Here is a 22,536-nt window from a genome sequence, read left to right on the forward strand (position 1 = left end):
CGTGTTCTAACGAACTTTTTTGACCAAGAGTGCAGTATACAATCATGTATATTTTATGTATATATGTTTATGTTAGTCATCTTTTCTTTTTTTTTCACCCTTTTCCTTATTATTTGATGTTTTCTGAAAATTTATAACTTGTATGTATCTTCATTGTCTCCTTAAGGAGGAAAAAAAGGATGAATGAATACCTAAACACAATTTTAATATTTGCGTAAGAACAATAAGACAATGAATGGAATATGTACCTACCACTTGCGACAAAGAACATTTTATATCTATATATGTTATTAATTTGTGAATATTGTCAATTTTGGGTTGAAATTTGAATTGAATTTTTGAATACCATTTGCGATGCACAATAGCCTTTAGAGAGTGTTCCACAATTTCGTAGACAATACTTTAAGCCACACAAATACGAATGAAACTTCTTCAAACTGAAAAAAAAAATTATTTAGATAGTTGCAATAACAATGTTTGATATTAAATGGGGGGTAATAAGCATTTTAGAGGTAATCTGTAATTTGTAATCATTGTAAATTGCGACACTTTCAGTAACAACATGTGTTAATTTTAATTATCAAATACATTTATTCCCAAGTTATTAAAATTTGTTTAGGAATTATAAGGAATCATTCTTTGAGTATTATGAGATGATGATTTCGGTCAGAGCGTGGTTAAATCCAATAAAGCCCGAAGGTCTTTATGATAGATTTGACCAAGCTCCGATCGAAATTATCATCTCAAAATATTCAAAGAATGATTCCTTATTACTTATATTTATATTATTTCCAATTTACACACCTTTATTTTAAAACCTTTATTTTTTTAATGTAGCACATGCTATGTTATACTACGCGGCGCAGCCAATACTGTTTTACGGTTATGCTATAAGTCCATTTTGTGTTACTCATATTTTATGCAGTTAATGGGTTTTAGAGTTCAAAATTGATTCGTAATGTTATCATGGACAAAGACAGTTGAAAATGTTAATATAAACATGTAATACCTAAAAAGGTTCGCATATTTTTAACTCAAAGGACAAATGGGAATAAACTGATGAAACTTTCACCCTATCCGCACTACCAAAAAAAAATCCCCTATAAAGCCCGAAAAAAAGATGTTAAATGATTTGAATTAAAATAAAAACACCCATAGTGTTTTATTATTATACCGACCTATCATTTAACTAAAATGAGAAATTTAAGGCACGCTACACTTTGTAATCAACAGATAGGTTCGTATAGGATACCATACTGAAAAATCCGCTGCAAATTCTTGACACTTTATACTGCTTATAATAACTGTGTTACGGTGCTATATTTGTGGCGAGCGCAGCAAGAAATACACATACCTTGCATCATTGTCAACTCAGTTTTATTTAGTTATCAACTAACATCAAAGGTTTTGAGAGAGAGAGAGACAGACAGACAGACAGACGGGTGGACGGACGGATGGACAGAAGGACGGACGGACTGACAGAAAAACTAAACAGAACAGACGGACAGAACAGACGTTGGGAAAGAGAGAGAGAAAAAAAAAGAGAGTTATAAGATTTCTACTTTTGATTTTTTTTTTTACAAAATAGACTTACTTCATCTAAAATCGTTATTTATTCTGTGTCTGTATATTTTTTTCTGATAGGACAGCTAAATACCGACCTTTTTTTTATATGTATTGTTTGCAACCTTCTTTCAAAACTTAAATGGACCTTTAAATTTTTTGCATTCATTCACAAAGTGTGGTTTAAAGAAATTCTATCAACCGAGTTGAGAAGTTAATAACATATATTGAACTTTAAAACGCAGAAGTGTCATAATAATGAAGTATAGAAGGAATACACAGTTATAAAAACATTTGTTACGACTTCCTTTTTCCACTTCCTGGATTCATCGCCGTATGAAAGCAATGGATTTGGTTTTGTCTTGTTTACTACTCTCTGCAGTGACCGGTTTAGGTGAAATGTATGGTAAGAAAGTGACAGTTTTATTACTTGAACATTTATTCACTATTAATATACATGTAGTTATATCGCAATAACAATTCCTATGAAAATAAATTAAACATATGCATTGATTCCGTCTTAATATTATATCGTCTTGAAAAAAAACCTCTACCTTTTCCTTTGTCCAGTCACATTTTTGTGAAACAAGGACTTGTTAGTACACAAATAACTTTTTTCTTTCGTTGAGATAGAAAGCAGTTTATGGACTGTATGACATGCATTAGCATTGACAGTTTGATCCATAGCAGTTTATGGGTCTGTAATACATGCATAAGCATTGTTAGATTGATGCACATGAGAGAGAGAGAGAGAGAGAGAGAGAGAGAGAGAGAGAGAGAGAATTAGAGAGAGAGAGAGAGAGAGAGAGAGCAATTGTTTGTCAGTTGAACAATAGTGAGAGAAAATTAGAGATAGAGAATTAAAGAGAGAGAATAAAAGAGAGAGAGAGAGAGAGAGAGAGAGAGAGAGAGAGAGAGAGAGAGAGAGAGAGAGAGAGAGAGAATTGTTTGTCAGTTTTACACGTATATGTAAGAGTGCCAACAATAACCTTTTTTCTATATCAGTGTATTGGTTTGGTCTATAGAATTTGTTATAAAGAGAACAATGAGCAACACCATCATTGATGCTGATTGAAACATAGCGCTATCCTTGCTAGCATATTCTGCCGTGGACTTTTGGTAAACAATTAAAATACTAGCATGTGTTATTTCTAGTTTTGTCGATTATATAAAACGTTCCTAAAACAATCTCTAATGTCCCCATATGATTATGTCTACTTTGTCTTACAAGTTGACAAATAAAATCAATATGATTCTGTAACACCTTTTAAATTGAAGATTTGCCACTAATGTACAGATCGCTTGCTTTAGGACCCAACTCATGATCCCAAATCCCTACAAACTCAACAGTCACTTTTTTTTCACTTACCTGGCATATTCAATGAAATAACTTTTAAGTATTATTGTTTCGTGTAGTGTATGTATTGTGAACCCCGTCGTTCTAAATAATAAAAGTAGTTCATAAATACTATAAATCATGGGCATTCAGAAGTTGGAGTTCTATTCGCTTTTCGCTATTCACAATTAGATTAGCGAATCGAATTCTGTGGTCGGTTCGCTATTTAAATTACCATAAACATGCTAATAAACGTAAACTCGAAATTCCATATAAACTTCCCTTTTAAATCGAAAAAAACAGTAATATAGTAAAAATTATTACTTGTTGACCTTATCTGAACATTGACATAATTAGGTAGTCTGGCAAGAAGGTAATACAATCATTATATTCTGTAGCACTGAAGATATCATCCAAGGGCTAGCTAATACCCTGTATCCCATATTTGGGCCTTCATATTTGGTGAGAATGGGGCCTCAAAAAGCAAAGTCGAACCTCGAACGGACTTGGATTTACAAGACAAGTAAAAGGGTAAGCTAGCGTGGCAAAAATGGGAAATTTGTATAATACAGTTATAATTGGATATCTTTCAAGGGACTGGCTTACATCTTGCCTCCAATATGTTGGCTCTCGTATTTGGTGAGGATGGGACTCCCAGAAAGACCAGTCGACCCTCAAAAGGAATTGGGTTTACACGACCAGTAACAGGCAAAGCTAGCCTGTTTAAAATGGGACTATTCGTATATTACAGTTATAATCTTTCAAGGGGCTTGCTAACACCCTGTATCCCATATTTGGGCCTTTATATTTGATGATAGAAGGGGCACCGGTAATGCCCAGTCGACCCTCACAAGAAATGAGTTTACAGTACACGACCAGTAACAGGCTAAGCTAGTCTGGGAAAATGGGAAATTTTGTATTATACAGTTATAATGGAATATCTATATTGGTTAGCCTAGCTAAGCCTGGTAACGGCCGTTAAGCCCATTTCCTTTTGAGGAACAACTGGACTTTTCGAGAGAAAGATGGAAGCCCAAATATGGGATACAGGGTGTTAGCCAGCCTCTTGAAATATCTTCCCATTATAACTTTATTATGCGCAATATCCTTTTTTCGCCAGTCCTGCTAAACCTGTTATTGGCCGTGTAAACCCAATTCCTTGAGGATGGTCAGAACTGTCCAGGGGCCCCAATCCCCCCCCCCCCCCCCTATGAAGGCCCAAATATGGGATTTAAGATTTTAGCCAGCCTCTTGAAATATATTCCTATGATAACTGTATTATGCGAAATATCATATTTTTGGCAGTCTAGCTAAGCCTGTTAATGGCCGTGTAAACACAATTTCCTTTAAAGGTCGACTCATTGTCCTAGTGCCTATCCTCTTTAGAAATTTTAAAAGCCTATATATTGGATACATGGTGTTAGTCAGCCCCTTGAAAGATATTCTCATGATGGCTGTATTATTCGAAATAGCCTATTTTCAACTAGCTACATTTAAACTAACTAAGCTAGCTAAACCTCTTAATGGTCGTGTGACCCGAATTTCACAATATGAGGGTCGAGTAGTCTAGTCCATGGCCCATCACTTTAAAATATGAAGTTGTGAGCCATCCCCTTGAAGATATTCCCATTTTACTGTATTATGCAAAATATCCAATTTTTGCCAGGCTAGCTAAGCCCGTTAACGGCCGTTTAAAGCCAATTTCTTTTGAGGTTCGACTAGACTGTCCCGGGGCCTTACCCCTTTAAATATGAAATCCCAAATATGGGATACATGGTGTTAGACAGCCCTTTGAAAGATATTCATGTTGCAACATAATTGGATGAAGTTCTTGCATATACCTGTTTGCAAAGCTAGCTTAGTATATACTCATATATGTCAATGTTCAGGTCAAGTCAGCAAGTAATAATTTTTACTATATTACTGTTTCTTTTGATTAAGAAAGGAAGTTTGTATGAAATTTCGAATTTACGTTTATTAGCGTGTTTACGGTAATTTGAATACTGTAGCAAACCGACCACAGAATTATATTCGCTATTCGAATGGTGAATAGCGAAAAGCGAATAGAACTTCAACTTCTGAATGCCTAAATCATGTTTATTCTTATTGTTTTATTTCTTGGTCGAAAATATTTTTAACAATATGCATTTCTTTACAATGTTAAGAAATTTAGAAATAGAAACATTCTTTATGAAATTAATGGTTCTGAAATATTTTTTTCATTTGATATTGTTATATGTTTTTTTTTTTTTTAGATAACATTGCTCTTAATAAACCTGCATGGCAGCAGTATCCTTATAGCTCTGCTTATTGGGGAGCGGATCTTGCTGTAGATGGAAGAAAATCAGATTTGTCTGCTGAGGGAGGGCAATGTACAATAACAAACATCGATAAATCAACAGCAGTATGGCGGGTAGATCTTGGAGGAGTATACAGCATACACCATATATCTATACAATATAGGACCGATAACTTTCAATGGGGTACAAGCCAACATCCATATAAACAGTGATAACAAATTCAGTAAAGAAAAATAATTTTCATTTAACGGAAGAACTTCTTGTTAAAAAATACTTGTTGTGTTATTTGTTTTCTTTCTGCTCATTGACAACTTATTCAAACAATAAACTGCTTTATTTGGTGATTCATGCTGGATATGAAGGTGGCGACATTACTGAAAAAAAATAGCGGGTTATGTATTATTTTTTTTTTTTGCAACAAGCACTACTTTCAACTTTTTGTAAGAAACTGAATGCGCACTGTAGATGTAAATATATCTAAATAAATTCATAAACCATCCACTCGCCACAGAAGAAAACTTCTCTATTAAGGGTGCACGGTAGATGTAAATATATCTGAATAAATTCATAAACTCTCGATCCCTCGCCACGGAAAAAAAATTCTCTACTGACAAACCTTGAGTTTTAGATTGGTAACTTTTTTTTGGTTTTTAAAAGTATGCTTTCTTTTAAATAGATTTGTTTATATATATAGATCAAAACAATGATTATACTAGAAGATTTCTCGGATTCTCTGTATACATATCAAATACCACCCAGGAAGAAGATTGGCAACTTTGTTTCAAGGACCGCAGCTATACCAGATCTACAATACCTAATCCTACAAACATAACTTGTGTCAAACATGGGCGATACATCATTTATTACAACAACAGGACTACTCCACTGCCAAATGGATACAGTTCCTTCGCCCACAACGAGCTCTGTGAGGTAGAGGTGTATGGTACGTCATCAAAATTTAATAAAAAATATCAGTGACCTCGTTTCAAACGAACTTTTTACGTCATTGACATCTATAATAAAAAGCAAAAGTTAAAAAATCATTTAAACATCTTTATTTTTTTTATTTTTTTGTATTTTTTTTTTTGTAAAACAGAGGAAATCGTCTATTGTGTTTACTACGTTGTTTCAATGCTTATACTTATATCAAAATAAAGCATCTACTTTGATTACCTGTAAACTGGCATAACACGAATAATTCCACGTTTTTCGCGAAATCCCGTGAACGATTATCAAATTCATATGAAAATAAGTGTTACATTTTTTTAAACATTCAGTTTTAAATTCATGAGTGCCGAATATTCAGCTTTCTAGATTTCAAATATATTCATTCTTTTGTTTGCTAGGATGCCAAAACTCGGGATATTACGGAGAAGATTGTTCCTTACAGTGCCCACCAAATTGTCAGGAAGGTTATTGTAGCATCGTAGATGGAACGTGTCTAGGGTGTAGGGGTGGTTACAGAGGACCGAATTGCGATGATCGTGAGTGCCTCGTAACCATTGTTAAAGACTATTTAACGATTCAAACACTACGAAATTACATTGTAACATCTAATTATTTACTTTTGAAAAATGATGCCATTGATACATGGTCTTTTTAATTTTTATCTAAATAAGTCTAAGCTTTGGATATCTAGGCATGAAATAATAATAACAAAAGACATTTGTTTTTTACAGTTAATATTAAAAAAACATTCATGATTAAGTAACCAACAATTACACTTGCAAACGAACACACTATTTCAATGACTTCAACCTAGTATGAAATTGTGTCATTCCGTTTATTAAATGAGCCTTAACGATAACTGGGATAAAGTGAATGGAATAGCCAATATTGGTCACGTTTTGTAAAATTATTTACACGCGGTTGACTCAATAATTCAATTGTAAATTACAATAGTTACTCTATATGGCCATCCTTTATATATGCAATAGAATTCGGTTTGTAAATTTTAAGTTATTGTAAAATAAAAATGAAATTAATCGAGATATGTAGAAGTTAGTATGTATTTCAGATCACGTCTAATGTTACAGTTATTAGAAATTCATTATGTTTTACATACATTAGTTAAAATTATATAAAACCTATAAAATATTACGTGTCTTTCATCACATTATTGCTAAATTTACAATAAGCAAATAAAGTGAATCCTTTTTCTAGAATGCAGCAACAAAACGTTTGGACTAGAGTGTCAACAAATTTGCGGAAACTGTAATAACAGCGAACCCTGCCATCATGTGAACGGAAGTTGTTTAAAAGGTTGTGCCAACGGGTCGTACGGTGCCAGGTGTGAAATTGGTATGATAATAATAAAATATTAGGGATGTTTCAGACAAATGATATTTTTAAAAACAAAATGTTTTTTGTAACTACAGTGTATTTCATAATGTCTTATAATTTCTAACATGCAGATTTAATCACATACCAAAGCAATTTTAACACTTTTGAATCAGCGATGGAAAATTTATATTTAATTCCTTTAACATGAATCTCAATACAGCATCTAATTAGCCAATACTTTTCGTTTTCATTCTTTAGTCACTGATATTTTAGGTACATCTAGCCAATCCAAATGTGCAGTATATGCAATATGAAGGAATATAATAGAATTGCAATATAATGACTTCTTCTTTTTCGCGTTACATTATGATATTTAGATAAGATATTAGCATCAGTATTTTCAACGTGAAGCAAAATGTTCGTTATGTATGAGCGAGTTGTATGATAGTGTCTTGTTTTCCTTTCATTTGTTTCCTTCTAAAAGCCTGTCCTGATGGTCGGTATGGTTACAACTGTCAGGAAAAATGCAACGTAAACTGTGGAGTGCCATACAGATGTGACAGGGTGACAGGGCAGTGTGAGGGAGGCTGTCAAATTGGTTGGAAAGGCCAAACATGCGACACACGTAGGAAATGACGTATTGATAATTTTATATATAATATAAATTTATCTTATCCTACTTAACAACATTCTTTTTTTCTTTTGTGTGCAGACATAATGCTCTTTAAAGTTTTGATATTCGATGCAGATGTTGAAGTCTTGTAATTTCTATATGTATTGAACTCATATGATTCAAAATGTTGATTCTTGTGAAAATTCTCAAATTGTCATAATCATTAGTGCACACTAAGTCTTAATTTTGTTTTACAGAATGTAATGAGGGTAAGTTTGGATTAAATTGCAACTTGCCATGTGGTCACTGTTTGAACAACGTTGATTGTCATTACATTGATGGCACTTGTTTTAATGGATGCGATAGTGGTTATCAAGGGAGTTTTTGTAAAGAAGGTATATTGAACCATTTTTTTGTTGAAATATTAAAGAAATTCAAAACTGCATTCTTATAACATTTTCATTTATGCTTATTTTGAAACATCAGTTTTATATTTAGAAAATTGTATATCGGCACCTAGACATGTTTTTTTTTACCAAACTTTTTTTATGACATAGAGAAAAAATGTAATTTTTTGGTATATAATAGCATAATTAAGTTTATAAATCAATATATTTGGAGGAATCCACAAAGTATCCACGAAATCCATGAATATATTTTCGATAATGGGCAATGATGATCCCACAGCTTTTTATAATCACAGAATCATGTTTCAGTATATTCATTTTGTTGAAATGTTTCATATAGTTTGCAATAACAACACGTATGGACCAAGATGCTCATTTACATGTGGAAACTGTCTCTACTTGTACGGAGAACAATGTCATCACGTGACTGGTCAATGTCCACGTGAATGTAACCGTGGTTTCCAGGGTGATCGGTGTGACCAAGGTATGATTAAAATATTGCTAAGCATTCTTTAAATTAGACGAAAGTTAACGTAGATATGAAGAGGCACAGTATTGAAATCATTGAAATATGTTAAACATTTATTTAGAATAATACGAACGAAACTGAAATTTATTACATGAAGTTTTACTTCTTTATCATTTTTTTTTTATAAAATAATATCTACTACCCTTATTTTGAATTTAATTTATTTTTACTATGGAAATCTTTTGGAATGTGCTAAATTTTTCTCGTTGTCACCATACTTTATTTGTATGACTGCTAAATATATTTCCTTTTCTTTTAAATTAATAAAAACACTATTATAAAACGTCACTAAATGGTGAAACGTTGCACTTGTTGACCATCTGGTTTGGTTTGGATATGATATTAAACATGATTTTTTTCATTTAATATATTGCGGTATCTAATGGCTGAGAACAAAGTTGTTTTTTTAAAGAATACATTTTTATAATGATTTGTTTCTCTGATGCTTTGTCAATAATTATTTGTTTTTAAATTCCATAGTGGCCGTCCTAAACAAACAAGCGGGTATTTTTCGGGCTTTTTCATAAGTTTTATTAACGGTGAATGATAATACGAAAACGTTATTTAACATTATACTCTACCAATGTCATACAATCACGATTTTTCAACTTATTTTTTCAACCACATTGCAAGATAAATCTATTACTTAACACTTACGGCCGCATAAAAGACAAAGTCATGCGCATTTTATCTGTACTAGGCTTTGTTAATTAAGTGTATCTAATAATCTGTTGTTGTTTTTTTAATAAAAAGATGATGAGGAATTTTTTGCTAAATCCTTTTGTTAATTTAATCAATTAAGACCGTATGGTGTTGAAAATATAGTTACGTAATTCGTATTGAAACTGAAAGTGAAAATGATTGCTTTTATTCTAGCATCTGATTCTATTTCTGCCGAATCCACGTCAAACAACCAATTACTCACAATAATCTACGTCTGCGTTACTTTACTTATCTTGAGTGGATTCCTAAATGGGATTTTAGTTATCAAGTAAGTGATCTTATTTAGAAATTTAATTAGTTATTCAAACAAAGCATTATACAATAGGACAAACAGTATGCTAAGTTGTGTATTGTTCTTTTACAACAAACAGACAACTCAGAAACAGTGCCTGTAAAGAACAAAAAAGCCAGGAAAACCTCGAAACACACGCGGATGGAACGTGCAAGAGTTCAGAACAAGTAAAACCATCCACTATATACATTAATGAATGTGACGAAAACTGCACCGAGTATCAAGAACTGGAAAACATTTCACAAACCCAGTATAATCAGCTTCAGTAAAACCATAAACAGTAATTTATTCCATTTTTGTATTTGTATTGTTGTTGTTGTCATACAGAACGATACATGTCCATACTCATTTAATATAATGTTTTGTAACTCCAAACGAAATCATTTTTTCTCTCAAATAAAAATATTCGTAAGATATCGGCAATAACCTGGAAAGTTACAGGTTCCAACAATGATTGTGACTCATAAATTGTAAGCTTTATTATCTTGAGAGTTGAAGTTGAAGTCTATTCCGACCATCAAACAAATAACAAACGTCTAAAATGGGCAATGCTCGTAAAACCAAGAAATAGTTATATAGAAAACAATAATTATTGTTGGAACTTGTAACATTTAAATCCCAATTGAGTTGTGTCGATGATTCCTGAACACTTTCTATCTTTTGCACTAATTTTCAATTGTTTACGATATTACTTTAAGGGTTTGTTGCAAGGTCCATTTAAAACTTTGAAACAAAGCCTGATTTGGTTGTAAAAGATTGTGTTCAATTCTAAATTACGCTATAGCTCGACAACCGTGGTATTTCAGAATAACATTAAAAACTAAAATAACAAAGAAACTGTCATTGTCCTATTATATTTTTATATAATAAATTTCATTGATTTAAATCATTTACACAGTTTTAAGTAAAATACATTTAATTTAATTTTTAAATTTCATTAACTTGCATTTAATTTTAAATTTTAAATTTCCTTAACTTGCATTATTGTTTCCCTGAGATATAACTAACAAACGAGTCAAAATGTTTAAAAATAAACGGTTGCAGCGTGTTCATTCAAAACACGAAAATTGGTAATTTTACAGGTATGATTATACTCTTTGAAACTGTTTCGTTTCGTGCAACAATGATTCAATCATAATAATGTTTTATAAACCATTTTAAGAATGTAATATAATGACAATGTTCTTTATATTAAATATTTAAAATATAGACTTGAAACATAAATTGAAAAAATTAGTGTTTTTATAAGGATGCTATCAATCTTGTATTTCTTTTTTTTTTCAACATATTACGGTACATGTGAGTTTGAATATTGATGCAATATTGACAAAAGAAAATTCGGTTGACACAAATGAAATTATAAAGAAATCACACTAAAGTATGTCCCAATATATCCTTGTCTCAAAATTTGTTTAATTGTTCAATATTTACATGTATCCCCGGATTCAAACCATTTTTATTCAAAAGTATGAAAAACAAATTTTAAATTTTTAACGTATGTTAGGTTTCAATGCTTACCTAGATATGAAAAGTATATGTTGATTATGCATTGCAAGCAACATGAAAGTGTCAAGATGTTGATGAGGTAGTACACTTGTCAGAGGTATTCCAAGTGTTTTCTGAATGGTAAAAGATATCCGATTTTCCCATTATAAATCTCCTTGAAAAATATGTTTTCATTCATATGATTTATTTTAGTAAAATTAAAAGAACAGATTTCAAATCTTGTAATTTTCTCTTTCATATATTTGATCTCCATTGTATGATAAGTACCAGTGTGACAAAACAATATGTGGTTCAAACTGAAATTGATATTATAGACAATATTTAGTTTCTGGAATAACACCTGTTTATCGAAAACTAAGAACTTATTTTGTTTTGTTTCTTTGAATGATATATAAATCGTAAACTTCATTTTAATTTAGAAAATATGGATTTCACCCATTATTTGTTTTTGTGAAGTCTAACGCAGCAACTGAAAATAAATTAAAATTCATTTGTAACAATCTTAGTTACTTATTTAAAAAAAAGCTATTTCAAATAGTAAATTTGTCTCCAAATAAACTAACAGGATTTTATTTCTTTGTATCATCGTTTGTGAACTTTTCCCTTGAAGTCAGCAATTCATTTTTTCTTGATACACCAGATTTATGTGGTGTATCTGTGATAGATAACACTTTATTTTTTCTGATGGATCACACTTTAAAAAAAATAAAGAGTAGCAAAAAATAAAAATATTGTATTTATCATTTACAAATTCATGTGCTTCATGAAGTTCAAAAACATAACAGTTTCTGTGAAATGTTTAAAGCAGCTATAAAAATTATTACATCATTATCATTTTTTTAAACTGATTTTTAACAGCAACTTGTGGCTCGAAATGAAATAGATTACACAATTATCTTAATCCGGTGTTCGTCAATGCCCTTAGACCGAATATCTTTATACTTTCGTTCTTGAGAAGAATCTAACTCGAATACTCCACGAGTCCAGATTTTGTCCTCATCTTCCGACATCATTGGATCACTTTGTCGCACTTTGATATCTGAGCCCTTTGATAATAACTCCTTCCTGCAAACGTCCAAATCTTTGCGAAAAAACGGCAAAGAGGTCGTCATGTTCATCAAGCAAATTTTGAATGTTTTCCCCTCGCAAATGACGCAGCAATCCGCACACAAAGAATAGTGGACGCGGGGTATTTGCTGCCATCCTGTTTATGTACCTCTAACACAAAGCGTCGTAACCAGTAATTCAGCGTCTTTGCGTTTGATAAGGATCTTCATCTCGGAAATGTATATCAACAGATTGTGAGTGTTCGGGTTTCCTAATTTACCTTAGGAATTCGGTTTCCACTGTATCCTAAGATTGCAAGAGCATAAAATCACAATCGTCATCCACGGCATACTGGCTTAAAAGAGCGAGGTAGATCGAAGTTTCATAAAATGTAGTGCGCGAAACTAGAATCACGTGCTCTTTTTTCATTGGACATATAAAATGGTACATAATAAAATTTTGATAGATCATGGATAACCCAGTGCATTGAAAACAATGATACAAAACATATAGAGTAACTTTTTAACTCCTGCATCTTCAGATATCAGACTCGGGGGACAACCCCCTCGTCTGTTATCTGAAGATACACTCGTTAAAAAGTACTCTGTATATTACTTATTTCATTTGCACGCATTGACATCGCTATCTTTTTCGTTTGTTTTGATTTCCTCGATTCTGCCAAAAAACAAGATAAATGAAATTAAATTTGACCAAAGAATAAACTTTGATCATGCCTAAAATTTATATTTTATTAAGATAAAAGTAATAGAAATCAATCATTTCTTTTTAGGTATTATACACCTAGATTGTCAACACATTCTATTCACTCAGAGATTCATCGCAATTCAAATACACGTACGTTATCAAGGAAATCATTATATAAACGTCTACCTCTTAAATAAAGTGGTGGCATGTTTCCTTATTAAAGAAAACTCATATTATCTCATTTGAGGTAAATTGTGATCATTAATCTCCTAATTGACAGCAAAAAGAAAATCTCAATTGTTAGTTTCTATAAAATAATCTATAGAGAAGGCATTAGTAAATGATTTGAATGTTATACGGAATTCAACAGTAAAATGGATTATGTATTTGTTTTTGTAATACTGATACCACTTAACACGAACGTTGGAGAGACGTACGGTAAGCAACGTGAAAGTCATTAGAAACTAATCAAATATGTATATAATGCGCATATATTTCTTGTTTTATTATATGTCGTTCATACATGCATCAATGTTAACCATTTTATATTTCCCTTCCTCGGCTTACAAATGAAATATACTTATTTTTGCTGCGCATTTTCTAATAAGTTTTCTATAAGAACAATAGACCCCTTCACGATAACTGCGATACTGCTCTTTGCAGCGCAAAATTATATACTTTGCCGAAATGTCATTTGACGTTATCTTTTTACTCATATCAGAACATAAAAAAAGCTATTTTCTGATCCATGACCTCTGCTTTTTTTTACTCGTTAAAGTATATCAAACTGTAAAATGTACATGTAAAGAGAATTTGGTAACTTTGCGGGGCCATCTCTTTGAATCTCTTAGAAGTTATTTCACGTAACTAAAACTTCTATAACTATACATTCTGTTTTATCGGTTAGCAAATTCCTTTTATGAGTTAATCAACTGGCAGCAAAGACATGTGGAATTTAGATATTTTTGAAAATCTTTATGACTGGATTGATCCTTTTCAGAAAATGTTGCATTAAAGAAACTTGCATGGCCTCGTTTTTCACGTTATTATTGGGGTCATCTTGGTATGCATCGGGCTGGATATTATGCAGTAGACGGACGTAGGTCAGACTTGTCTGCTTATGGAGACGAGTGCACATTATCCCCTGACAAACGTTCAGTAGCAGAATGGGGGGTAGACCTGGGAGGAGTACTCAGTATACACCACATCTTTATACAGTACAGGACGGATAATGTTGTCTGGGGTAACTTGATTTTTATGTATTTTTTTAACATTATGTAAACACTTAAATACATATTTTATATATTTTAGTCATCGATATTTTAACAAGAGGCCCATTGGCCACATTACTCACCTAGACAATAGTTTTTTGTACCTTTCTACTTCATAGCATATGCTATTTCTATTTTAAACCCTCAATTCTTTATGAGGCACCAGTATCGGTCCGAGGTCTGTGATCGCTTTAACAATTTAGAACCTACAGGATTTGAGGACCATTGCATAGTAATCTCACAAACTGTGGCATTGTAGTTCTTGAGAAGATTTTTAAATATTTTCCATATATATTTCTATGTTAAACTTTTAACTCCTTCTGGGGCCCATTTCAGTGGTCACAGCTTTATCGATTTAGAATCTACATTATTTGAGGATGTTTGCAAAGTAATCTCACAAATTGAAGCATTATAGTTCTCCAGAAGAGGATTTTTAAACATTCTTAAAATTTTAAGCCTTTTACTATTTAGAATCTTCACTATTTGAGGACCATTGCAAAGTACTTTTACAAACTGTAACAATGTAGTTCTCGAAAAGAAGATTTTTAAATATGGTTCCCATGTATATCTTTGTTAAACGTTGAACCGCTCTTGGTGCCCTAGTATTAGCCCGGGGGTCACGATTTTATCAATTTAGAATCTACATTAACCAAGGACGTATGCATAGTAATATCCAATATTGTTGCATTATACTACTTGAGAAAAACTACCTGGGGCCCCAGTTTTAGTCCGTAGGTCATGATTTTTACGATTTAGAATTTTTACTAAAAATGCAAGCTTTTGAGTAAAAATTGGGATTTCCGGTCCAGTGGTTCTTGAGAAGAAGATTTTTAAACATTATTTTTATGTATTTTTATGTTATACTTTGAACCCCGCCTTATCATTATATATGCATTCTTTTGTGTAAATATTGGCATTTCTGGTGAAGTAGTTGTTGAGGAGAAGATTATTAAAGACACACACTCTATATTCATTAATTTGCAACTATGTCCCTTTTAAAAAAGTTTAAGCCATTTATTTTAACAACTTGGAATCTCCTTTGCATAAGAATGCTTTGTATCAAGTTTGGTAAAACATAATTAAAATGACAGGTCATATAACATCGGTACATTATTAAGTTATTTTCATTTTTGTTAAAATAATAAATCAAATACATCTACATAGATAAGAACAACGGCTTCACTACAAGATTCTTAGGATTTTCTGTCTACATTTCGAACACCACCATAAAGGAGAATGGGACATTGTGTTTTAAGGATAATGAATATAACACAACAACTATACCTAATCCCATCAATATAACCTGCACCGCACATGGAAGATACGTCATATATTACAACAACAGAACGCATCCCCCATTTCCTGCTGGATATTCCCCGTACGCGTTTGCTGAGCTTTGTGAGGTGGAGGTTTATGGTGCGTCGGTTTATTTGAAATTTAGCAATAACACAATATTGACATTTGTAAGTTATTTTGACAAAGTGCTCAAAATGTTCATTGCCGTTCCATCAACTGCACTTAAATGCATCTTACAGACATATTTTTGGATAATACTTTTTGATGACATAGCATTAAAACGATTAAATGAAAAAAAAAACCAACATTGTTAAAGATTGAAACAGTTATCACGTTTAATATTTATTTCACTTTAACTTGATTATTTTGTAAAGTGATCAATTCTCTATACTGCCATGTAACGCAAAATTCTTTTACGTAATGTTTTAATATATTTTGTTTTTCAATAAGCATAATTTATTTTGACGAAATTGTTTTTTCTGGGGGCTTATTGATTTGAGCTTTAATAGGTTGCTAAAAAAAACTGAATATTTAAACAGTTGAAAATCCGATACGCTTTCATAAACTTTAAGAATAAATCCGATATAAACACACTTTTTTGTAAAATTCTAAATTAAAAAGCTCCTAGAGATACATGATGCTAATATGCATATTTTGAAATTTAATTTTTATCTTAAATGATTTACCAAATAAAAAAAAAAGATTAAAGGTATACACTATGAAACAGTGGGTTTTGTTGCTGGTTTTTAAAAATATTGATCATCAATGTAGACAATGTTTTGCCAAAATACACTTTTTTAACAAAATGTCATGTAAGTGAAAAAAACCTGGCCTAATTTCGGGTTTTGAAACCCAAAATTGTACCTATTTTTTCTAATTAAATGTATCAAGGGTGTTCGGTATCAGGGATGTACGGAGAGAATTGTTCCTTATCGTGTCCGCAAAATTGCCAGGAAAGCCACTGTGACATTCTGGATGGAACCTGTCTGGGTTGTAATGACGGATACATAGGACCAAAGTGTGAAGACCGTGAGTGAAACGTTTTTGTTCTTTAAAATTATACACAATCTTTAATAATGTATTACTTTAACGTTCTCTCTATAAATAAACGTGAAGTCTTGAATTCATTTTTGAATTTTAAAGTAACTATAGTTGAAATTATCGTTGAAAAAAAGACTACAGACAGTAAACACATATATAATACCAACTTAGGTATAAATAGCATACTTGTAAAAAAGAACCAATATTTTGTACTAAACGGATTCATTATCGAAATCACGCGTATTAGGTTTTTGGCTAGCTAACGAAATCTGCATTGCCTTTAAATAAAGGCACTGCGGATTTCGTACACTAACTGAAGACCTAATACGTGCGTTTGTATAAGTAGTTAATTATTACTAAAACAATCGACACGGGTTGATTTTCTACCAATACATATACATATGCAATACATATAACAGTGAAATTACCCATATTTTGACATTATTTTTTCTGTCTATACTGAAGCACGTGCCATACTTGACGTACATACTCGGCGTACATTTTATGAAGATTTAAAAAATCAAATAAAGACATAAAAGTTGGACTTTGGTAAATAACTACCCACATTGTTTTGGTGGTCTGGGTATCGGATCGATGATGCATGTTATAACAAATAATTCTATGTCACAGAATGCAACGCTAAAACCTATGGTTTAGAGTGTCAAAGAGTTTGTGGAAACTGCAGGAATGGAGAACCATGTCATCACGTGAACGGAAGTTGTGTGAATGGGTGTGATAAAGGAACATTTGGGGTCAAATGTGACACAGGTCTGTTGGTTTATCTTCATGCAAATAGATGATTACGAAATAGAAATGCCATTGAAATATAGGGAAAACATTGGATGGAGATAATCACATATTTATATTACATTATGAAACTGAAAAGCTTGTCCTAATGGTAAATATGGAAACAACTGTCAGAGGCAGTGCAACATCAACTGTGGAGTTAAAGCAAGGTGTGACAGAATAACAGGACAGTGTGAGGGAGGATGTCAAACTGGTTGGAAGGACATCACGTGTGATAAACGTAAGATTTGCTTAATTTTTGTCTTTTTTTTCTATCATAGTTTTGGTTTTCTTTTAAACTTACTTGATATCTTTATCAAACATTTCAACTATTAATGCAAAACAAGGAAAACCCATGAAAAATATTCACAATGATTGAGGTTTTCTTATTTTAAAAATGAAATACAGTTTATTAATGACAGTGGCACCAAACACTGATTGTTAAGTAACAATTTTTGCAAATATTTTTGTGCGAATTTCCGTTATGGCTTTCCAAATCCCTATCCATTTTTGAGTCAATTCAGCAAGAAATTGAATGATAACAACATGAAATCAGTTTAGTATTAAACTATTTATATAGACCTTATTCTGCTGGCATAAAATGTATATGAGAACAATAAATATCCTTTGTTTTGTTACGAGTCCCTTTCTGTGTGAGCCCCATTTAAAATTATTGTAAAAATATCAAAAACTATTTATCTATGATAATTTATATTATGAATACGTTTTATGTTTTAAACAGATTCTACTTCTTGCGATGCATTTTATAACTATCCGAATTTGACAACTCATCACCATGTTTTTATTATTCTCGTACTTAAAAATCACTAAAGAATTTGTATTTACATGGCTGCCATGACACATCTTATTACATACGCATCGAATTTCTTGTTCAAACTTTTATTTTTAAAGAGTGTTATTCTTTTTTCACTGTGGTTTCCTTAAACTAATATCCCATTTTCTGTAACAGATGGCTTAAAACACATAATGTCTTTTTTTGCAATTTTAAAAACGTTCATTTAGATGACATAAGCTTAGTACGATATCGTACTCTAGTCTTTCAAAAAATATAATTTGTTTTTACCTCATTATGAAAGGGTATATAAAAAATTTAACATTAAAAAAGTGACGTAATGGAAATGGCTAGATCAAGTGTTGTTGCCAGATACGGATCATAAGGTTTAAACCCAACACTTACTTGTAAAAAAATCTCTTTTCAAAAAAAGGATACATAGTTTTATTGGAGTCGTCAAATGAAATAAATTTTAAAGGCGAATCGGGGAAATATGTTCAATGCATACAGTGTTAATTTTATATTTTATAGTGTGGGGGTTAGGGGCTAAATGAAATCAAGGATCAATAGAAAGGAATAATACATATAAATACGATTAATTTTTGGTCTTAAAAAGCTGCTTAATTTTATACTCTCCCGTGTTACAGCTTGCCTTTGTGTTAGATTGATAAAATTAAGTTTATTTAAAAAGTTTGGCAAAAAAACAAACCAGTTAATAATTCTGTAATATTATAATTTATCATAACTCACAACATTAATAATGCCATAAACCATAGTCACTATAGATTAACATTATCATTTTTTTTAATTCAATAACTAAATTTCCAAAAAAACAGAACACTTCTACAATAATGGCACATACTCTTTGGTTTCTTAACTGTTGTCCATGTGTTCACATGTTCTTGCAGACTGCAACGGAGGTACATATGGACTGAATTGTAACTATTCGTGTGGTCACTGTCTTGACAACAAACAATGTCATTATATAAATGCTTCTTGTTTTAACGGATGTGATAGTGGATATAAAGGAATTGATTGCAAACAAGGTTGGGTAAATTTTGCATAAAAGTAGGGAAAAAACCTGCGAAAATTTGTTTCAAAAAATTAAGAATTAAAATTTGAAAATTATAAATTTAAAAAATGTATATAACAATAACAATAATTATTTAAAAGTACTTGTCAACATTATTAATGATTCATATGTTGAAAACATTAACATTAAAATCATAAACCTTTCTATATAATGTATACTGTAAATTCAAGCAACGCAGCAAAACTTCACAGTTCTGGAACTTTCTAAAAATTTACTTGAAAAAAAACCCCCATAACTATACTTTATTTATCATAGTGAATCTATTTTATGCTATTTTAAAAAGTATGCAATAACAATACCTATGGACCAAAATGTTCCATGAAGTGTGGAAACTGCCTCTACTTATATGGAGAACAGTGTCATCATGTGACCGGTCAATGTCCACGTGGATGTGATGTTGGTTTCCAGGGTGAACGGTGTGATCAAGGTACGGCCATCACAATATAACATTATGCACATCTATGTTTACAAGTGAAAATTATTTTTTATTAATTTCGTAATATGAATACAGTCAACATATTTTTTTTCACAGTGCCCGAATCAGCATTCTTTAATTTTATGTCATCGAACAATGTATCAATCTTACTTTATGTTTGCTTTGCTGTGCTGGTCTTAAGCTGTTTTCTGAATTGCTTCTTTGTATTCAGGTAAGGTTAATAAAAACGTTTTTAACTTACTAAATGATTGTTGTGACTATTAAGGTTCAAAGTTGAATTAAATGTGTTTACGCTTATCAAATCTATCTACAGACGAGTCAAAAGAAAAATGTGTAGACGAAAGAAGATGTCGAAAAATGTCGACGGGCATGCTGACACATTTAACAAGGATGAAGTACGTACAAAGCCCCCTCTGAAGTCCCTGTATGAAAGGTCGAAAAACAACGAGTATCAGGAGCTGTATGAGATGCCGCAAAAATCGTTTTATGACAAATTCTAATGACAATATTATGAAACTTAAAATGAAAATGAAAGTAGATAGACTGAAACTTATAAACTTTGTACTATTTATTTTCAATATGTTTGATAAAGAATGAATGAATAGTAACCTCAAGGTTATTTACATCAAATTCAGTTTATGTATAGATTAAAAATGTGTCAAAGGCTCTATGCTCCATCTGCTCTTTTAAAACAAAAGGAAAAACATGTATTTTTTTTCTTTCGAATTTTAACTTGACATATTTCTTGAAATAAACAGTGCCATTTTCACGGGATTTTTATTTACTATCACTTAATTCTCGTGCTAACCAACAAGGTAGAGAATGTATTTTGGAATCATAATAAAATGCGTGCTTTAATTGAAACGCGGCATTTTCACCCAAGGTAAACATATCTATTTATCAAGCCATGTAGTTACATAATTTTGTAAAATCTCTATTTTTGAACCATAATACAATGCCTGATTCAATTGATACGCGGCATTTTCACTCAAGGTAAAAAATATCTATTTTAAAATCAAGCTATGTAGTTACATAATTTTGTAAAATCTTTAACAGTTACAGTGGTTAAGATAAAAGAACAGTGAAGACAGATAAATTTAGTTATGTTTATTGAATATGGTTTACTTTACGAAAATAAACTCGAATTACTCAAGATATTAACATTTTAAACTATTTGTTAAGGTTTCACTAAGCAAATTACTTCCATTCAACGCAAAGCAATATACGAATGCATAGATGCAAGAAGTTGAATTATTTATCTAAACACACTTAGATTATAATTTTGATTTTTTTTTATATCTTCTCTATATCGTATTAATGACAAAAATATAATTTATCTATTCTCAGTAGTTAACAATAGTCTTATTTTAAATAGAAGCAAAAAAAGATATTATTCATAAAGTTAAGCCGCACGAAAAATGCGACTATATGATCACGTGTGTATACAAATATCGTTCATTGAGTAAATGATGACATCAAAGATGAACTGATCAAAGAAAACATTTCTATTTTTATTAATTGCATGAACAGTATAAAGGTCCCATTTTTACATTTAAGATCTTTTAAGATCTAAATTGTTTACAAAAAAGGTAGATAAACATCAAAGAAAAAAACCCCAAATATTATGTTCCCGGTGTCAAAGCGGGGGAAGTTGAGCACAAACAATAGTTTGCTTTAGATAAAATTACCATCGAGAATGAACTTCAGTGTCATGGACGGGAAACCTCATCATGGAATCTTTCATATCATGTCCAATCAGTCTTTTAAAAGCATATTTAAAACATTGTACTGACACATTTTTTTAATGCAGAGTCATACCTAATTTAACTGAATAATCGAGTTTAAGGACTGCATAAAATCTCCCTATAAAAAAGAATTAAACAAAATCATTTAGTATAGGCCTTTGATAGAGACCTTGAATATTTCTAAAAGGGGGCCGTCCTTAAAAAGTCCCTCGAAATTTTACACTAAAAATTTCTTTATTATAAAATATTACTTTTACTTTATCTTTAGAAAAAAAATGTTTGTCGATTCATTTTATCTGTATTAAATATCGAGTGCGTGAATCAAATTAGGAAGTAAGTTCGGGTGTAAAAAAAAAAAAATTCTTAAATACGTACATTTTAACCCCCCTCCCTTTGCCACACATAAAAAACAATGACAAATTACAAAAAATGAAATAGACATATACTTGACGCTCGCAAAAAATTATAAATAAGTCAAATAAAAGAATCTATTTCATTAAACCCATCAGTACAATGAACATGATACGGTAGTTGGCAGGTGGTTTCAATTTTACTTCCTTCAAAACGTAGTGCACGTCTTCCTGGATTTACATCCTTTTTTTCACATAGTTGTAGCACATCTAATGAAATGACGTCAGTTTTGTTCTTGCTATTATTATTAACGGAATTTTACAGTTAAGGAAGAGCGTATGGTAAGCTAATTTTGAATTATATTCATTCATCTTACATAAAATTACTCAGTTTAATTCTACATGTATGCCTCTTTTGAAA

General features: G+C 31.4%; 1 pseudogene; it reads left to right on the forward strand.

The window, feature by feature from the left end:
* The first annotated feature begins 1,834 nt into the window (after positions 1-1,834).
* On the forward strand, positions 1,835-20,925 carry LOC128172612 (multiple epidermal growth factor-like domains protein 10; annotated as a pseudogene).
* The last annotated feature ends 1,611 nt before the right edge of the window (positions 20,926-22,536 follow it).

The sequence above is a fragment of the Crassostrea angulata genome, chromosome 2 (assembly GCF_025612915.1).
Source record: "Crassostrea angulata isolate pt1a10 chromosome 2, ASM2561291v2, whole genome shotgun sequence".
Lineage (NCBI taxonomy): Eukaryota > Metazoa > Mollusca > Bivalvia > Ostreida > Ostreidae > Magallana > Magallana angulata.